Below are 7,027 nucleotides of genomic sequence, written 5' to 3'. Positions count from 1 at the left end.
CAGAGATATCTAAACCATTCTCTGAGAAGGCCAAGGTAATCCATCCGAAGAAGCAGCATTGCCCTTCCCTTATTTTGAGACATTGCTGAAATTCTTTCCATAAGCAGAGAGCTCAGCTGATTAGAATTCTTTGAGATTTAAAATCCAAACCAAAGTTCTGAGTAAAAGTGTAATTTTTTCACAAAAAAGTGTAATAGTAAATTTCTGAGTTAAATAAATTTTAAGGTTCAGGTTTCAATATTAACACAGACAAAATCTATTTAGATTTTCAGGAAAATTATAAAAGATATTGATTATAAAATTATAAAGAGTCATAAATTATGTTACTGCCTTTAAATGTAAAATCTAAGGCTAGATTACTAATGAAGAAAAGCTTGAAGAATCCAGAGACAAAAAAAATGTATAAGGTAAATAAACAGTAAATAAATAGAAACATATCTAACTAAAGTGCTTACCAAGAGTTTATGCATTCTCAAGACCTTAATGTATCTGAGCAAGAACCAAAACATTTCCCAAATCAAAGAGATTCACCAGAGGGAAGCAATAAAAAGAGAAAATTTGAGACTACAGGAAATTCATGTCTGATGGGAGAAATGCTGTTCCTATTTGTTTTTCAAACGAAACATTGATAGCACGTATTCCATGCCAGGCACTGTGTACTGAGCAATTCAAACTCAGTTCCTCACTTAATCCTCACAGCAATCCAAGCATCCAGGTACTGATATTTTTTTTCCCAGTCCACAGATAAAGAATCTGAAGCTCAGTAGAGTTTAACAACTTGGCCATGGACACAGGACAAGAAAAGTAGCCTGTCTGAGACCCAAATTTAGACGTTGTCTAATCTCAATATTGGATTTTTAACCACCATACTTTGCTGTCAGTTGGTAAGATTACTAAATAAAGCATCTACCTTCCCAGTCATTTCCCTAGGAAACATCCAGCCAGCCCTCAGGAACCAGACCCCCAGGCTGCTCATTAGCAGCATTTGGTACAGAGAAATTGAAGATGAAGCAGAGAAACTGGATTATTTTCTCAAGTAGAAGATTTCCATGCAGACAAGGCAGTGAGAAAAGCGAAATGTAAGTCAGAAGGTTCCCGCTGTAGCAGCTGGGAGGGGGGATCCAAGAGAGAAAGACAAAAGAAACTGTGATGATCCTGTCTTTTAAACACAACTTTGGGGAAAACAAAACAAAACAAAACAAAAAAACAGGACAGCTAACAATCAATCAGAGGTTGGGACAAAACCTGTCAAAAAGCTGAAATCCTAATCCTGTCTAGCTTGATCAGGATAAAACAAAAATGCCATCAGAAGGATATTCTTATGTCTCATAAGCATTACTTATGCATAAGTGTCCAATTCCATTGTTTATTTTCTTAGGTCTTCCTTAATTAATGATAAAACTTGTTTTCAAGTACTTACTTTCTTCTAATTTATTAAGTGGAGGATACTCTTATGTCTCATAAATTATAGTTATGTCTAAGCACTCACAAAAGATGTATCATTCTTGGGTGCTTCTTTAAAGTTGATTTTCTAAAAAAAATAAAAGCAGTGAAATTAACTTTGAAATTCAATGACTTTGAAATTCAATGACTTTAAACAGTCCTTGTCTTTGTTAGGGTCGAGAAACGTCCACCGCCCCATGAACAACTCCAAGAGACCTCTCATGCAATTAGCAAGGGGTTTATTGAACCAGCATGCTGGGACTCTCTGAACACAAAGGAACAGAGCCACCCCAAGAAGTCAAAGGTCAGGGTTTTTATAGGGTTTTCAGAGACATTCCACATGGTACCATTTAGCAAATCACTTCACATTGCGGGGAAATCATTAGCAAATTAACTCACATCACAGGAAACTCAAAACACGTGCGGGGAATTCAAAGGATATCTCAGTAGCGGGAAGGACAGGTGAGGCAAGGGTTACACAGCTTTGGCCCCTCATCCTCACACAGGTGAAAGATAAGGTACCGAAACTATACAAACCCCGCCCCACGGGGTTTCAGCTTTGAAAGGAGGTTTAGGCCTGCAATTTTAATTCTTTCAGTCTTGACTGTTGAGGAACAGATTTTTTGTGTGTGTGTGTGTGTGCAAACTGTTGAGCTCTTTACTTAGTATACAGTTGGTCTTCTGTGTGTACAGTTAATTGAAAATAGATCTTAGTAGAGAATAGGACTGGGAATGGGAGAGGGAGGAGAAAGTAGAGTGAGAGTGTGGTGTGAGGGTGGGTATGGTGTGAAGAATCACTATATCCCTTAAGTTGTACTTATGAAATGCATGAAATTTGTATTCCTTATATAAAATGTTTCTTTGAAAAAAAAGAAGAAGGGTATAATTGGTACCTTCTTTCTATTCTCACGATAAACTAAAAACTCAGAAGAGTGGAATCACTACTTGCTTGTTAGTCTCGTGATGAAAATGGAAACACAGAGGAGCGGGATTGGCATTTTGTCTTACTAAAGTTAGCTTCTGGGGAGAAGAATGCATTTTGCACCTCCTCAAGACATCTCATTTCCTCATTCTGACCTGGACCTGACTTAATTGCCTGCTAGTCCGTCTACCTCCTCACAGTGTGACCTTGAGGAATACCAGTAACATCTCTGCATGCTACTTCCTTCATCTGTAAAATGTGGCAATAACGTCTTAAGCAGTTATTACCCAAAAAAACCCTTAATTGAGTTATTATTTGGGAAGGAAACATAGCCTAGAGGGTAAGAGCACCAGCTCTTGGGTCCAGTGATCTGAGTGTAAACCCTTTCTTCTTTGGTGACACTCAAGGAGTTGTCTATTTCCCTCAGGCTCAGTAACCTGACCTGTATCAGGATAATCATAGTATCTTTGTCACAAGTTCTCATGTAGCTTAAAAGAGAAACTCCTTTTGAAGTATCTGGCATATAGAAATTTCTCAATAAATCTAGCAATTCCTACACTACTTGTAATTAATGTATTACTGAAAATACAGGTTAGTGAACTGATGACAAAATAGGAACATGTAACCTGAAACAGAATGAAATTAACATTATTAGCAGTAAACCAAAAGCAATTATGTGACAATAAAATAAAAATGATTAAAGTTAACTTATTAAAAATAAAGGCTCTCAGACTTAACTACAAAACCAAATTTAGTGTTTACCACCTACAGTCAAATAATATTGAAATATCATAAATTAGAATAGAGCAAAATATGATAAGATCTGTATGCCATAAATAGAAGAGCATAGAAAAATGTTCATATATTTAATTATATTATTAAAGAAATGTGTAACTGAGTGCAATCAGCCACTGGTGAGAAACAAGACAAAACTTTTAAACTTATTGGAAATTTTTCAAATCATTTAAAATTGTATTAGCTGATTTGTACATAATTTTCTAATATTCAGAGAACACATCCATTTCAAATACTCATATAGTGTCAATGAAATATTTTAGCACAAAAGAAGCCATATTATATCATGTTTTCACAAAACTAGAAAATTACTTTTTCCTTTAACAAAATTGCTTATAACTTTAATTTAAAAGGACACTTTAAAATTAAAGACAATGTATGTTTTTGAATACCAAGTGAAAGTTGGAGGCTGAGATTGGGGATCTTTGATTTAATCTGTGGGGTCCCAACATCAAAGCAATAAAACAGGAAGCAGATTTAGCTTTCATTTTCATGTTTGACAGTGCCCTGGAAAAAAAAAAAGACTTAAATAAAGTTTTAAATAACTTTTCTTTTTCTGGTCTTTTTATTTTGGTACTGTAAGTAACAAAACTATGCAGGACCAGTCAGTTGGAGAACCTGTGCTGCTGTGGCTTGGATATGGATTGTCCCCATCTAAACTCATTTTGAAATTTGATTGCCACTGTGGTGGCACAAAGCAAGGTGGCCACTCTGGTCCTTTGTTTTCCCCAAGCACCTGCCAGATGAGTTGCTTTTCTACCATGTTATGACACAATCTCAGGCTTATAACTCCCAGAACTGTGAGCCAAATAAAACTCTTCCTTTTATAAATTATCCAGTCTCAGATATTCTCTTATAGCCATGGAAAACAGATTAAGACATTATAAAAGCCGGCACCGTGGCTCACTAAGCTAATCTTCCGCCTGTGGCACCAGCACCCTGGGGTTGGGGCACCAGGTACTAGTTGCTCCTCTTCCAGTCCAGCTCTCTGCTGTGGCTTGGAAGGGCAGTGGAGGATGGCCCAACTACTTGGGTCCCTGCACCCACATGGGAGACTGGGAGGAAGCAACGGGCTCCTGGCTTCAGATTGGTGCAGTACCGGCTGTGGCGGCCATTGGGGGAGTGAACTAATGGAAGGAGGACCTTTCTCTCTGTCTCTCTCTCACTGTCTATAAATTTACCTTTCAAAAAAAAGACATTATAAAGACAATTTTGGAAAATCAGTCGTTGTCTCTTCAATTGTTGCCATTTTGTCCTGGAACTCTTATAGATAAGTATTTGTCCTATCCCCACATTCTTCCATAAAGAAGTGATTTTTAAGCTGTCTTAAATAGTAGCTATCTATATTTTATCATCTTTATCTTCCAGGCCTTAATCTTCTGTTTAGCAATAGCCTACTGTTTATTTTACATTCTATTTATGATTTCATTTATTATAATTTCCATTTCAAGATATCCATTTTGCTTCTTTTTAATGATCTCTTGTCCATATGTTATAATAATTTCCTTTTATGTTTTTAATTATTTTTCATATCACCATTATAGTCAGCTGCAGGTTTCTTTTGGTTCAAAGATTAGAATAAACATTCTATTTGTTATGTCTTTTGAGTTTATAGCAAATAGTTCTTTACATTTCCATTTTTAATTCTGAACCTCTATTAGAGTGGTTTGCTTTTAGTTAATGTGACTGGTGGTGAGGATGACTCTCCAGAGAAAATTTTCTTTACCTCTTCTATGTATCCTAAGTATGCACAAGGATCAACTTTTATAATAATATTTCAGCAGGGGGGGTTCTGACCTTCTGAAAATTTGGACTCCAAACCAAAATGTGATGTGGTCAAGGCATTTTTCTTGGAGATTTTTTCCTAAGAAGTATAGAAATGGGAGATACCTTGTCAAGTGCTGAATCTGTACACAGATGTTTAATGCTCACGTTTCATGGACCCATCATATTTCTATGGAACGGACTTTATTAAAGGACTTTTTCATAAAAGAGTTATTAAACTCTGCCTTGTGCAGTCCATGCACTGCTGTTAAAATCCAAGCCCATTGTTATTTCCAGGGTATTAACATTTCCACCAGGGCTACGGCACCATTTGCTCCATGATTGTTGACTGAAGTTTCATTCCTTTAAAAAAGATGATTATTATAATAACTGTGGATTTGCTATCTTTCCTATGTTTATAGTATTAAATTTTTAATATGGTTATATGGCATCAAGCAACTCTGACATAGCGTGTGTGCTGGGGGTGTGAGGAGTTCTACATGTATTTGGTACACAATTCTGATGGAACTGAAATTCTTTGAGTGATTTCTTACATTTTCATGGGTTTCAGGTTTCATCTATATTCCAAAAAGCCTCAAATTATATTTCTAACACAGCAATTCTCCATTGGTGCTGGTTTTACCCACCCACTCTCAGGGCATTTTGCATTATTTTGAGATATTCTGGGTTGTTATTACAGGAAGCGAGAAGAGGTTCTGCTGGCTTCTAGGGGATGGAGACCAGAGATGGTGCTAAACATCCTAAAACAGCCAGGGCCACACAACCAATAAAAACTGACCTTTGTTCTACTTTAACAAAAACCAGGAGGAAAAGAAAGCTAGGCATCAGAAGCAATGTAAAGATAGGTGGCAGGCCTATTAAAGACTGCTCTGTACAGTGATCTGCCATCAAGGAGACCCAATAGGCCAGTCCACTGCAGTAGCTTTCAATGTGGTAAGCCCAGCTGGGCTTCAGCAGAGGTCAGCTTATGAAGGGCCCTGGCAGCTCTGCCAGCCAAGAGTTGGATCACTGGATGTGGAACTGCCCTGGAGTCGAAGGACACCCAGATCAGAGCCACAGATCTTGCTGGTTCCAAGCTGAAAAGCCCTTCACTCGGCCCGGCTTCCAAAGTGACCACTGCTGCTCGGGATGGCCAAGTAGGGTCAGTAACATCGCAGGCGGAACTGTAAATTTCCTGTTAGAGATGCCACCTGCCTTTCTGGCTAGCTCTCCTCCCAGGCCAGCGTGGTAATGGAAGTCAACAGGGTGCCTTCCCCAAGGAGGTTCACAGTTCCCTTAGGATGTACCCCATGTGAAGAGATCCATAGGTCTGGGCCTCATAACTGACAAGGCCTTAAAGCCCAACAGATTATTATCAGGCCCCTTCTGTCAGTTTCTATTTGCCTCAATTAGAAAACTTAGTCGTGGCTTAGATAGCACCTTTCTTATGTTCTCTAGTAATAACTCTATCCTTTGTTCTAAACCCTGTCTAGCCCACTTTGGGCCGCATTCCTTTGTAATCATAGCCTCTCTATTCTCACTCTGTCTTTTATACTACAGTGTCTGTTTAAGTGTTTACAGGAGTTTATAATGGAATGAACCAAGGCCTTCAGCAGCCCGGTCCATCAACCAAATGCTGCTACAGGGATATACTCGGCTCCCCATGCGGGAGACAGTGGTTTGAGATATCACCACATGTAGGTGAAGAGTACCTCGTTGCCCCATGCCAGCAGGAAGTAGCTCTGAAGACAGATCATCGTCCCTCTACTCCTCCTGGACTTTTGGGGCTAATGTAATCCCACACGATTCTTGCTTTAAAAAAAAAAAAAAAAGAGGGGGATGTTAGTAAAGTGGTGCAGTCTTATCTATGGTGTGATCTACACCCTGACACCATCCTATGCTCTAGCCCTGCTGCCATTGCCACCAGTGTCAGCTACACCCCCATCCTAATGGAATTCACTGCTCCTACTTCCCTCTCCACCCCCTGGCAAAGTTTTAAAAGGACTTGTTCCTGAACACATCCCTCTCCTCTCTCTCTCTCCCTCTCCCTCTCTCTCTCTCTCTCTCTCTCTCTCCATTTTCTGACCTCTGTCTCTGTCTTGC

General features: G+C 38.8%; 1 long non-coding RNA gene across 2 annotated transcripts; it reads right to left on the bottom strand.

Moving 5' to 3' along the window:
• Window positions 1-1,394: 1,394 nt before the first annotated feature.
• On the bottom strand, window positions 1,395-6,740 carry LOC138843373 (uncharacterized). 2 transcript variants are annotated; one of them, XR_011378013.1, is made up of 3 exons: window positions 6,637-6,740; window positions 3,553-3,667; window positions 1,395-1,531 (listed from the first exon to the last, which is right to left on the bottom strand). It is a non-coding gene; the product is annotated as an uncharacterized lncRNA (long non-coding RNA). The 2 variants fall into 2 exon arrangements; XR_011378014.1 differs by lacking the exon at window positions 1,395-1,531 and having other exon boundaries at window positions 1,667-3,667.
• Between the last annotated feature and the right edge of the window lie 287 nt (window positions 6,741-7,027).

The sequence above is a fragment of the Oryctolagus cuniculus genome, chromosome 8 (genome assembly GCF_964237555.1).
Source record: "Oryctolagus cuniculus chromosome 8, mOryCun1.1, whole genome shotgun sequence".
Classification (NCBI taxonomy): Eukaryota; Metazoa; Chordata; class Mammalia; order Lagomorpha; family Leporidae; genus Oryctolagus; species Oryctolagus cuniculus.
Note: the sequence above shows the minus strand (reverse complement) of the source record. Positions and strands in the feature narration are given on the sequence as shown.